Raw genomic sequence first — 14,216 nt, 5'->3', positions numbered from 1 at the left:
GTTGCTCTCCGACATTGCTTTTTCACTTCGCCGCCGCCAGCAGATGGGTTAAACTGCCATTACTTCTTATAGACGGATCATAGTAGGAAGATCGCCGGCCGGAGATGAGCGGCTTCCGGCGGTTCGTAAACCTGGGGATGCTACACTGGTCGCGCGAACCCGGCCTGTACACCCTCCGGCGCCTCGACCTCTGCAAGGTGGAACTGTTTTACCGGACGGCACAAGAAGCCGCCGCACATGCCAAGGTGGTGCCGGCACTAACTCTCGCTGAGGCCATGACGCCCAACAGAAGAAGTGGCTGCAAGATCGACTTGGCGGCGGCCGAGGCGGGGGCGCCCAATTTCCAGCCACCTAAAGCCGTGGTGGCCGTGCTGCCGCCGGTATACTCGTCCTATGTACCAGGCACTTGTGACATTCAGTTCTTCGCGGCCGCCTCGGAGAACAAGGTCATCTTGGCGGACAGGGCGAACCGCATCTTCCGCTTCGACGTCGACGATGCCGGGCCCTGCCCTATGGTCACAGTGATGCCAAGCCTCAACGCGCACAAGCACTCGCCGCTGGCCATCTTCGTCGCTCCGATGCCCTTACAGCTAAATGACAGCCAAGCACCGGCGACCTCTACATCATCAATAGCCACCTCAAGCTGGACAAGGGGGAGGCACGACCGCAGTTCGAGGTTTTGGTCTGGAGGGATTGCGGCCCGTCGATACCAACTGGCAGGTCCTGGCACTGCGACGCTCTCCCGCCGCCGCCCTTCATCGCCCATGACAGGCACATTGTCCCGCTGTCACCCTTCATGGCCCACAGGAAGCGCGCATTCATTTGTGGCCACGCCGTCGTTGGCGCTGGCGACACCATCTGCTTCTCCATCACCGACTTCCGCGGCTCTGTAGGCACCTACTGCTTTCACACCGCGACCCGCGAGTGGAGCAAGGCCGGAGACTGGCTATTTCCGTTCGATGGCAAGGCAGAGTATGTCCCGGAGCTCGGGCTCTGGTTCGGCATCTCGCGTGGCCTCCCCTGCGCCGTTGACCTCTCCGGCGTTGTTAGAGGGGAGGAGCCACTGCCAGACAAGAAACGGATTTGGGCGAACGACGATGTACCGGGCGAGTGGCACCCGAGCTATATGTCCGGCGCCAAGGTCGGGTTCATCAGCCTTGGTTCTGGCAGGTTCGTGGTTTCTGATTTCTTCGATACCAAGATATTCGACAAGGACTTTAGGGAGATGGTTGTTAATGACAGGTTTGCCGTCTTCACTAGTTTGGAGGTAGTGTACGACAAAGGCAACGACAACGGTAATGGCAATGACAACGGTAATGGCAATGGCAACGGCAATGACAACGACAACAATAGTAACAACGGCAATGATGGCAACACTAATAATGGCACTAGCACCTCCACCAGCAACAATGGCAAACGCAGCGTGGCCTCCGCATGATTAAGCACAAATCGGCAAAGGCAAAGGAACAATTTGGACATGATGTAGCTTGTTGGTAGCAGTACGCCACGGCACTAATACAATTTGGAACAATTTAGACATGAAGAACTATGTTGAAATGCAACAGGATTAAACTAACAGCAAAATTTATGACCACCTTGAACTGTTGATTCATCAGGACGAAGAGGCTCCTCCATCTTCACAACAGGTTTCTTTTCCTTTGGGTGGTTCTCAAGCTTTGCGAGGAGATCCGCCTTCAATGCTTCGTCACAGCTGGAGCCCTTGAGCAGGAGCTCCTTGAGTTCACGTAGATTCTTTAGGCCAAAGAACGAGGAGCCACTGCAGAAGTCAACCGTCAGCTGCTCAAGTTTTTTCATCGTCTTCTCTCCAAAGGTAACTTTGGAGCTGGAACTGGAGCTGAAGACAATCTCGAAGATCTTCATTTTCTTGAAAGAGTCTTCCTCCAGGTCATTGGTAATGATAGACACATTGAGCTCATCATTTTGAAGCTCCTTAACACGAAGCCGGAGAATAAACAGATTTGGCAGCTCGCTAAGGAACTTGATGACGTCCTTAGTTGGTTTCTTTTTTCCTTCTGGTGTGAGCAGTCCTGAATGCGGGGAGACATGGTCTTCTGTCAACTTGACTATTTCCAAATCCATCTTTGTGAGCATGGTGAGTTGCTCTCTCCACTTCGGCAACCGGTCTCCAAGCCCATGCAGTTTCAGGCTCCTCAGGCTCCCCACAGGCAGTGATAGTTTTATACCATCCAAACAATCTTGATTCTTGTCCTCGAGCCACACTGACAATGATTCCAGACGGACAAGAGCCGTGATTGCAAGGACAAACTTGCTGCTGTTACTCTTGTTGATGCCAGACACTCCAAGCTTGCGCAAGTGGGTCAGCTTCTTGATATCTTCTAGGAAAGCCTTTGTTGCTGAAGCACTGACATTGACAACACCAAGCGTGTGCAGTGCTGTCAGTTTTCCGATACCCCGAGGAGCCACAACACCATCCGGGCGACGAACGCCGCTGCGGTTGGACGGTTGGGGCACTGTCTTTGCTGTGGTGGTGGTGCCTGCACGGATATACTGCAAATTCTGCAACTTGGTGATGTTCCTCGGCAGGGTGACTATGGAGGTGTGTCTGACATCTAGGGTCTGGAGCTGTCTCAAACCTCCTATTGAACTTGGCAGATGGCAGATTTCATTGCATCCGCGTAATGAGAGGAACTTGAGGCGACACATCAACTTGACCATCTTCTTGACATCATTATATTCTACATTGGATGCACCCTCTAGATCAAGCACCCGGAGCAGCTTCATATCTTCAGAAACGAAGAATGATTTCCATTTCCCAAACACTGTTAGTGACCGCAGACGAGAGAAGTCAATGCTCTCAAACACAGTTTGATCTCTGTCCCAGCATTTTGAAATCACAAGGTGGCGCCCTGTGCGTTGGGTGGTTAAGGCACAACTGCCCCTAAGTTCAAACACAAGGTTCTCTTCCATTTGACGTGAGACAATGTACTCACGAAAGAAGCCATTGACTTGGCAAATGACCATCCTTGTCTCACCCAAACCCAACGCAGATGGCTGCTGGACTATACTCAGATTAAGGAGGTCACAGAATTGTTTCTCCCCGTTCATCTCTGCGGACTCTTCATGGCTGTCCTTGGAGTAACCCTCAGCAATCCACCGCCTTACCAGCCGCCTCCGCCGGATGAGGTAGTTTCGAGGGAAAATTGGTAGATATAAGATACATGGCTTGAGGGAATCTCGGCAATTGCGGAAGTACGAATTCATCCAATCGAACAGACCCTTCAGATTTTCAAATTCTCCATGGTTCTCGAGTTCTGGCATAAACTTATTATTTGTTGAAAGTGCATCTTTCCATCGATCTGGCTTTTTGGCGAATGAACCTGCTACCTCAACTATTACTTTGGGAAGTCCACCACATATTGAAGTAAGGTCTTGTCGCTCTTCAAAGTCACCCAGAGTGGATACCTATAACTCAAACAATTAAACATTCAAATCAGTCAAGTTCCAAAATCATACATACTCCACTTTCATCTTATTTGTTGTATATAATGCATCATCTTATATGTTTACTAATTGGAGGCACCATTTGAGCAACCATGATAATACAAAAAAAACACAGAAAAACATTAGGAGCTGGATTCCAAGGCTAGGATGGACCAAAGAATCATGTGGAGTTATATTTGTTCCGTTAGGCCAACTCTAACCGATCCCCTAAAAAATAGAGGAGGATACGGCTGAGTAAACCTTAGTCGAGTGTATTTACTCCAATAAGTTTTGGTCGGTTCTGACCGATCCCCTAAATTTAGCGGAGTAAAGTGCTCAATTGGGTTATGCATTTCATCAAACAGTTGCTATGCGGCGGTGTGCTGAACCGGATCGATTCGGGCAGCACGAACAGCAGCGGCAGCAGCAGTTCGTGAGCAGCCGCTAGCCCGCCTGCCTCCCGCCATGAGCCCCAGGGCACCATCAACGTCGGAGCCCTCATTATTCAGCTGGCCCGAGCATCCCAATGCAGCTAAACTAGAGAATAATACCTACAGGACAATTGATATCTGGTGTGCACCCTACCCTGATACGAACACATGGTGGTAGATCCAAAGAGGGGTGAAACATTCATGGATTAACTGTGGTTGTTCAAATGGAAGATATCTAGCATCCTCTATTCCAAAATAGTTTTCTTTTGCGAGGCTATTTTCAAATAGTTGCAATCCACTACTTATTTTTCCTATCCATGCAGCCGGCAATGGAAGGTATACTCGTTAGGTGCTTGGAACATACATATACAATTCATCTTCCACATTTTTGTTAGACAATGGCATTCCGTTAACCGCAATCCAAAAGTTCTTCTCTTTTGATACATCATTTTGTTACATGCTTCATACATATTACTGTTATTGAAATGTAAATCAAGAACACTTTTATATTTGCTTTGCATTAGTTTTAGTTATTTTGTGCCACCTATTTGTGCTTCTCACAGCACTACGTGGCATCATCTAGATTCTCTAAATATTGTTCCAAAATCAATTTTCTGTGGGAAATAATTGGTAAATTTTATGCAGTATTGATATATATGCACAAAGACACAACAGGCTTGTAACTAGACAGAAAAGAAGTCGTGTACACATTTTTCCTAAAAAAAGAAGAACAAATGGTGAAACAAAATATAGAAATGCTACTATGATTCTTGGCAAACACAGTACTTTCCAAACTAAGATAGAAACTGCCATACTAAGCTTTTATAAGGAGGTCATATAAATCCATTTACTCTGATACAATAACCAGATAAAAATGAAAATAAAATAGCACTTTGTAGTTGAAAAAATATAAAGGAATAATAAAAGTCTACTGTGTAAAATAATAGCGCTTAATGAATATAAGGAATGATATGAATCCTTGCACAAGGAGTCAAGTGTACAAACATGCATAGAAGGAACTTGACAGAGGGAAGTTTAATCTATGAAAAACACACCTTCTTGAAGAGTTCAAAGGCTGTGTCAGCTTCCAGACCTTTGACATTAAATACAAACTCTCCCTTACTTCCGCGGCAATGAGTGGCAATTTCTTGTTTTGTTGTAACGGCAATGACAATATTCCGGGGATTACATCCAGTTACCAACTCAGCTTTTATGAGATCCCATTCTTTGGTGGATTGCAGTCCATCAATAACCACCAGGCATCTATTCTGTATCAGAATCTCACGACACTCAACAATGGGGTTTCTGCTTCCCATCATACACAAGTCTGCAGTAGTTTCACTGGCTACAAGATCATCAGAACCAAGATTGGAAAGTAAGACCCGAGAGAAGTCCCACAGATTGAAAGGATGTGATACATCCACCCAACCATACTTCTGGAATAGCTTGCAGTTCAAGATTTGTCACAAAACATGTATTTGACGAGGGCTGATTTTCCAACGCCGGCTATTCCCCACACGGACATAGCTTGGTAGCTTTTGGCTCGTGCTGTAATTACATTTATACCAAGAACCGTCTTTTCTGACTCGCGTCCAACAAGAGGATCACTAGTAGAAAAAGAGGCTTCCATACGCCCCCATTAGTCCCTAAAATAATCGAACCGCGACCAAAGGGGTCTTTAGTCGCGGTTCGGGAGGAGACCCGCGACCAACTATCTGGGCCCAGCGCGCTCGGTCGACAGCTGGCGGACGGGAGGGGCTTTAGTCGCGGTTGGCCTGGCCAACCGGGACTAAAGGTCCTCAGGCTGGCCCGAAGACCTTTAGTCGCGGTTGGCCAGACCAACCGGGATTAAAGGTTAGACCTTTAGTCCCGGTTGGTCTGGCCAACCGCGACTAATGGCCCGAACCTTTAGTCGCGGTTGGCCAGACCAACCGGGACTAAAGGTTAGACCTTTAGTCCCGGTTGGTCTGGCCAACCGCGACTAAAGGGATTTGAGGCCTCATTTTCAAACTCTACCCCCCCCCCCCCATCGCCTTTTCAGTTTTAGAAAAAACAAAAGAAAATTATGGAAATGTCAAAAAAATAAAATAAAATAAGTTTTCCATGTGATATGTGGTCTAGTTGTTGGGAAAATTAACAAATATGAATTTCGACTTTATTTGCAAAATCTCTCTGGAAATTCTTAAAATGGGCATAACTTTTGCATACGAACTCGGATGAAAAAGTTTTTTATATGAAAAATCATCTACTCGAAAAGTTACATCCGAATTTAACCGGGGAACCCCCGTTAAACATTTTTAGAATCCCCAAAAACCTAACAGAAAAAAAGATACGGTGCTTTTAAGATCTGGAGAGGCAAAAAAATTCAAAAAAATTCAAATTGTGGTCAAACTATGGTCAAACAATGGTCAAACTAATTATTCTAGAATATTAGTGTTACTAAATAATTATTTCAGTTTTTTTGAATTTTGGTCAAATCTGGTCAAACTGTGGTCAAACAATGGTCAAACTAATTATTTCAAAAATATTAGTGTTACTAAATAATTATTGTTTTTTAAAACAATAGTTTCAAACTCAAACAGTGAAATGTGTCACTTCATGCTCAAGCTAAATACCTGAGGGTTAATAGAATTGACATCCTACTATTGTCAGGAAAACAACAAGTGCAGACTTGGAAACGAGGGAGAATAGAACCTGAAAGTTAAGCGTGCTCAGGCTGGGGGAGTGGGAGGATGGGTGACCGTTCGGGAAGTTAGATGATTTGGAATGATGAGGGGTGATTAGAGATTAGAGGATAAATTGAGCAGTGATGAGGGGTGGTAATTAGAGATTAGAGGTTAAAATAATTCAGAAATTTGAAAATAAAAAAAAATCGCAAAAAAATTTAAAAAAATTTAAATCTGTGGAGGAGGCCTTTAGTCCCGGTTAGCCACGAGAACCGGGACTAAAAGACGGGCCTTTAGTCCCGGTTAGCCATGAGAACCGGGACTAAAGCCTTTAGTCGCGGTTCGTAAGAGGCGCGACTAAAGGGGGGGGGGGGTCTTTAGTCGCGCATATTTAGTCCCGGTTGCACAGCCGGGACTAAAGACCTTTGCGAACCGGGACTAAAGGCCTTTTTTCTACCAGTGGATGCTCATCTATCCACTTCCCTGCTGCTTCCTTTTTGCGGTTATCAACCATTGATTTCGTATTGTTAATGGTGGGTGCATTATTGGTTTCTATGTCTTTATCTGTATCATCTTGAGATCCCTAAAAACAAGTAGTTATGTTAGTACACAAAAAAGTGAGGCCTTGATAATTGTAAAATATGTCCGTACAACAAAAACAATACCAGATTAATTGCAAGAAGAGGTAAATATAATGCATTGGACACGTGTTATGAGCTTTCCTTTGGTGTAGTTGTGTTTGGTGCATTTGTTTGGTATTACGAGGGACCCTTATATCCCTTGATTTTCTATTTCTCGTACATGTAACCCGCATGGATTAATAACATTCAAGGCGGGGCTATTTTGTAATCCGTCTTGCAGGATTATTTGATCAGTTCCATGATAAGATAGACTAGAAACACTAGCAGGATTATTACTTAGTCTTAAGACAAGCTTGTAATCCCTCGGTTCCTAAATATAAGTCTTTTAAGAGATTCCACTATAGACTACCCACAAAGCAAAATGAGTAAATCTATACTCTAAAAGACATCTATATACATCCGAATGTAGTTTTTACAGTGAAATCTCTAAAAAAAAGGGACTTATATTTATGAATGGAGGGAGTATATGTAGTAACCACTAAACAGGAGGCTGTGAAATATTCCCTCCATCCCAAAATTCTTGTCTTAGATTCGTCTAAATATGGATGTATCAAGTCACGTTTCAGTATTAGATACATCCGTATCTAGACAAATCTAAGACAAGAATTTTGGAACGAAGGGAGTAGCATTGATTGCAAACAATAGTAAAAATGTATCGACTCTTGAACTGTCTGTTAAAAAATGTACCCTAAGCCGAGAATTTAAATAACTGATGGGGTTCTGACTAGGCTTACCTTTGTAAAGAAGGCGTAAACAGAGTGATCAGCTGATAGCTGGTTGAGATGCTGCACCTGGTATGGATGTCCCACCGACAAGCTTGCAACCTCAAATTGCTGGGTGGACAAGATGATGCAGCTGCCATTCGTCATGTTTGGAAAAAACCTCCTGATAGCATCCCAGTCTGCCATGGTGGACAGGTCCTCCAACACAACGAGGAACCTATTTTTCATGACAAGCTGCTCGAAATCCTTGAGGGAATCTCCTCCTTGTGCGGCCTCCATCTTCATCAGGACTCGCACACCACCTACGAACTTCCCGCGCTCCTCTTTGTAAGAGGTTGCGTGGAACTGGGCCGTCAAGGACCGGACGAACATGAGGGGATCGAAAGGGTGCATCAGCTTCACCCAAGCACGGCAGGCGAACTTTTCGCATGTTTCTTTATCAACATAGGCGTTCCAGGCAATGGATGCCAAACCAAGGCCCTCCCCACCTCCGGTGCCGGTGCCGGTGCCCCAGATGGAGATCACTCCGAGGTCTTGGTCTTCCTTGGTGAGCAGCTGGGTGAGATCCCATTGACGCCCTTTTTGGGTGGTCTTGAATGCCGCCTCGAAGAGCCTGTTGAATGCCGTCGGCGGGCGGGAGGAAGCAGTCGGCTCCTGCTTCTCGGTGGTGGTGGTGGTGGTGGTGGTGGTGGTAGACTTGGAGCCGGAGTCGCCGATGAGGCAGTAGCGTGTGTTCCTGCTGCTCACGTCCTCCACCCTGGCCTTGAGCCGGTCCAGCTCATCTACCGCCTCGTCCAGCCGCAGCGGCCCCAGGTTCACACAGGGCCTGAGGAACCAGCTCACAGGCTGGATCAGGCGGAGCCACAAGCTGTTCTTCTTGTCGAGGTGGACGACGAACTCGATGCAGTCCTCCACATCATAGGCGAGATCGCGGATCTGCCGCACCCACGTCCTCCCCACCGCATTCTCCAGATGGTCACTGTCAGCAATTTTTAGGAAAGACTGCATCATCTGAAACTCGCCAGTGATGTACACCAGGTTACGCTGCGCGCTCTGCCGCAGCTTGGCCTCCTCCTCAATCGCCGCCTGGGCCTTGGTTAGCGCCCCTTCCACCACCGACTTGGCCATGCCAACCACAAGGTCCGCCATGGCTCCCTCTCGCTAGCTAGCTAGATCTCTCTCCTATCTTAGTAGCTTACTCTGTTTAGTTTGTCTTCTTTTCTTGTCAACTATATAAGGAGCTTACTGTTTTCAAGTACCGATGTCATTCACTTCTCACGCTTCTTCAAGGGGACAAGCAGCACAGCAAATTGTACTTTTAAAGTATATATACATAGTATAATCTTGGAGATGACACCCCACTAACATGGTTCTGTGCTGGCACTCATATCCTATATTGGCGTGTATTGTCGCGTACTCACATGGTCGTAGATTCGACCACAACTTTTCAAGCAGCATCAGACAGCGTGCCAATAAAATGATTTACTCTGTAAATTTAATCAGCATGGAAAGACGGACTTGACCAAGTCACCTTTTAATATCTTAGGCCCTACTTGGAATCAGTGTATTTTTATACACCTGTATTTGTTTTACAAGTGTATCTTACCGGCCGTGTATATTTTACAGGTGTAAAAGCGCTGGAAACGACATTCCAATCAAGGCCTTATGCTAGTTATATGGTTTTACGCTTCATTTTTTGCAGGTCATCTATATGTTTTACTTGATGCATGATATTGGTCGACTCTGCATTATTTTCTTGCCAAAAATGTCATTACTAGTATTTTTTGACAAACTGTAGGCATTTCACCCTGCAGTATTTTTTAAAATAATTTCAAATAAAATTTATGTACAGGAAACTCCAAAAGGAGAGCTAAGGAAAGGTTACATCATTGGGCATTGATGGGTAGCTTATATGGAGAAAAAAGTATCAATATTTTTTATTCAAAAGGGAAACTAGACCTTCGCCAATCGAGAGCAAAACAACGGCTAATGACCTGTCATATGCTCAAACTATTGGTCCTTGTTGATTCAAGTGCGTGAACAGCCATCAAACATCTCATTTGGACATTGTTAAACAACAAATGGACAATTAGCCAAAACTCGTGAGACGATTTGCGGGCCCCAAGATATTAATTTTCCAGGCCATCAGGTTCTGTTATGCAGTAATTAGTAAAGGGTCAAATAAATGGCCTATGACATGTTAGCTGTTGCTTATCCAAAATGCTCGAAGATGTGGAGCACAACCTGTTAAAATCTGGTCGCGACCTTATCCACGCAGGGCCTAGGAGCCAGCCCATGGACTTGATCGCCGATCCACCGCATTCTCTAGGCGGTCACTGTCAACAATCTTCAGGAAGGGCTGCATCATATGGAACTCGCCAGTGTGTGCATTACATTGGGCCCTATGGAACTGTTGGAATGATGCGATTTTTAATAGACAAAACATTACAATTTTTTTGCAGGTAATCTATAGAGCAACTGGCTGGATTCGTACGTGGTCATTACTCAGTCGTGCGGAAGCCAAAGAGCATATGGCTTATGGGTGCCATCGATGAGAGACGGTAGCACGGGATACCTGCAACCGGTTTGGATTGCGGTCCAACAATATGATAGGTGTATAGGCATCTTAGTCCAATTTTTTCCTAGATGTGCCTTTGAGTTCTCCTTTTACTTGTCTCTTCGTGAGTTTTTCGTATCATACTACATATTTGCAGGATCTTTTGGTTAATAAGGTGGTTGCAATGATCGCTTCAATGCATAGGCCTGCGTAATCCTCTTTTTCTAAAAAGTCTGGAACTCACCAGTGATGTACACCAGGTTACGCTGCGCGCTCTGCCGCAGCTTGGTCTCCTCCTCGATCGCCGCCTGGGCCTTGGTCAGCGCCCCTTCCACCACCGACTTGGCCATGCCAACCACAAGGTCCGCCATGGCCCCCTCTCCCTCTCGCTCGCTAGCTAGCTAGCTAGATCTCTCTCCTACGTTAGTAGCCTACTCTCTTTAATTTGTCTTCTCTTCTTGTCTAACTTAACTTAGGAGCTCACTCTTTTCAAGTTCCAATCTCATTCACTTCTCACGCTTCTTCAAGGGGACAAGCACCGCAGCAAATTGTACTTTTTAAATTGATATGCTAGCTGTAAGATGTGTGCCATGTACATACTATAAACTTGCAGTCCAGTGGATCGATGAAATGGTGCCCCACTAACATGGTTCTCTGCTGGCACTAATATCCTATACTGGCGTGTATTGTCGCATGCTCACATGGTTGTAGATTTGACCAGAACTCTTCAAGCAGCATCAGACAGCGTGCTAATAAAATCATTTTTTTTCTGTGTACTTAAAATATTAATCAGCCTGTAAAGACTGCATGACTTGATAAAGTCACATGTTTTATCACCATTTTATGCTTCTTTTATTGGTCGATCCGGCATTTTCTTGCCAAAACACGTCATTCCTGTAAACCTACAAATATACATATATATCATTAGTATTGATTTTTTTACTGAACCTGTATGGAATTATCCCTGCAGTATTTTTTATATTGTGTCCAATAATATTTATGTAGAGGAAAATCCAGCAGGAGAGCAAAAGAAAAGTTACATTATGGAGCACAAAGAGAGTGCCAATGTAAAGGGTTATCTGAAGTTTTTTCACACCGTCGATATGAAGTAAACTCTGCGTTTTTTTCTGCAAGTAATCCATTGTAGCTCTTCCCTGAACTTCGCGTCGACGGACATAAGTTTGATTCAGTCTCCTTCAATATGAAGTTGTGGTGTAAAAACAGGAACTAATGTGTAGCGCAAATTAATTAACAATGCTGATGACCTGTCATATGCTCAAGGAGGCAAAAGTTTTGGTACTTGTTGAATCAAGGGCGTGAAGAGCCATGATACAGCTCATTTGGACATTATTAAACAACAAATGGACAATTAGCCAAGACCTGTGAGACGACTTGCAGGTCCCAAGATATTTGTTTACCCGACCCATCATGTTCTGTTTTGCTATAACCAGAGAAAGCCGTGCCATGATTGGGTCAAATAAATGGCCTATGGCATTTGAGCTGTTCTCATCCAAAATGCTTGAAGGTTCATGTGCAAGTCTGGTCATAGCTCATACTCCCTCCGTTTTTATTTACTCTGCATATTAGGTTTGACTGAAGTCAAACTTCATAAAGTTTGACCAACTTTATAGAAAACAATATGAATATTTACCTTAACAAATCTATGTGATGTGAAAGTACATTCAACAATGAATCTAATGGTATTAGTTTGTTATTGTATATGTTAATATTTTTGTTTATATACTTTGTCAAAGTTTGCAAAGCTTGACTTTCACCAAAGCTAATATGCGGATTAAATAAAAACGGAGGGAGTAAAGTCTAGCTAAATTAAATGGCCTGTGGGATTTCACTACTCACTTTTGGCTCTCGTCTCAATAATTGATGGTACGGTCTTATGTCCAAGGAAGCAAGCCTGACTGGCTGCTTATGTTTCAAGTCGTTCGGTCCTTAACAAAAATTTACATGTTTTGCTAATGACCTTTCATATGCCCAAGGAGGCAAAATTAATGGTACTTGTTGCTTCAAAGGCATGAAGAGCCAGGAAACAGCTCATTTGGACATTGTTAAACAAGCAATGGACAGTTAACTAGCCAAGACCTGTGAGACGGTTTAGGGGTCCCAAGGAATTCATTTAACCAAGCCATCACGTTAATCAAACTTTTAGGACCGCCCGCTTCCATCTGCTGAAGGAATCCGGAACTAGAGAAAGTCCTGTCGTGATAGACTAAAATAAATGGTCTATGACATGTTAGTTGTTGCTTATGCAGAGTTCCTGAGGATGCGGGTCATGTTCTGCTCCAGTCTGGCCATAGCTCATAGCTAGGCAAATTAAATGGAAGGTGGCATTTTACGACATCAATTTCACACGCAACTGAACAATTATTGTTATATGGTCCTATGTGGAATACAACGAACAAGTTGATCATTTTTTTGGTGGGGGAACAAGTTGAACATTGAAGGAGCATTGTTCTAACAAACCTTGATTGGACAGCTGTGTGTATTCAACTGCTGGGTTATACATCTTGTTTACCAAAAATATCTTCTTGAATGCCTTCTCCTTTGAATATGATGTACAACTATACACCTGTTGCATTGAATTTGCCATGTCTTCTGTTTGTTTCGTTCCTTGCATTTTTTACCAATAATGCCACATTCACATGTCTATGTGTCGCCTATGAACTGTACGATCATCCTTAAAGTACACATCTAATTATGATGACATGGTTCGTGTGTCTTCATTGTTAAGTGTACCATTTTAGTTTAATGAATTTGTGTTTCAAATGGTTGCAAGAGGTAAGTACTTCCGCATATCAAACTAGACATAGGATCTTAATTTTGGAGAAACTAGAAACTACAATACTCAAAAATCATGTCCGTATATGAAATCTAAAAGTTCTACTGGCAATGCCACAATCACATCGTACAGAATGTTAATGTTCCTAGAACATAGTACAGGGCATGCATGTAGCTTATATTAGGTTACCAGATAATGCATCAACATCACTTAATCTAAAATAGATGATGTATTAGATATTTTCAGACTCCAACACTACTACATAATACATCATTACCAACAGTTGAAAATTGCTTTATGCTGTCAGGTATGGGGCCGTCCATACTTTGTAGCCCATGTTAATGGTTTAATCAGGAAGGCTCGACTGTTATTGGTGAACTACGGAATGAATAAAATGACCGCAGCTAGGAAGCCTCGAGAACTACGGAATGAATAAAATCCAGTACTTATGCATCCCTAGTTGGTACAGAGATCGGGAAAGTGAAATTCTCCCCCCAATTTTAAGCTCCATGGACCTATTCACCCGGGAGATGCGACCCGCGGGGCGAGTCTTAGCCGCTGCCTAACGCTGGCAATCTGACCACTGCTACCCTCACCGGTGACGCCCTCCACTGCAGGTTGCCCTAGCGGATCATGGTACTCTGACGTTGGCTCGGAGTACAGCTCATCTGATGAGGAGGGTGCGCCCGTCGTCGAGATTCAGATGGCCATGTACGTTTTGGACGAAGATGGGGCTAACGCAGAGTGGGCTCTGGTGGTTCGCCGAAGGAGGAAGATGGAGCGGAGGCTGCCGGTATCCCTACCATAACGTAAAATTTTCGGGAGAGATATTATCTTCATCACCGAAGACCGTTGCGGATTATCGGGACGAACCTGGGGATCGTGGTGCGGTGGAGGACGAGTCAGGCACCCGACTATTGGGTGGTTCGGTGGCCTTTGATGC

At 44.6% G+C, this 14,216-nt stretch overlaps 1 pseudogene; it reads right to left on the bottom strand.

Moving 5' to 3' along the window:
* Window positions 1-1,465: 1,465 nt before the first annotated feature.
* On the bottom strand, window positions 1,466-9,115 carry LOC123050925 (disease resistance protein Pik-2-like; annotated as a pseudogene).
* Between the last annotated feature and the right edge of the window lie 5,101 nt (window positions 9,116-14,216).

Source organism: Triticum aestivum, chromosome 2D, assembly GCF_018294505.1.
Source record: "Triticum aestivum cultivar Chinese Spring chromosome 2D, IWGSC CS RefSeq v2.1, whole genome shotgun sequence".
NCBI lineage: Eukaryota > Viridiplantae > Streptophyta > Magnoliopsida > Poales > Poaceae > Triticum > Triticum aestivum.
Note: the sequence above shows the minus strand (reverse complement) of the source record. Positions and strands in the feature narration are given on the sequence as shown.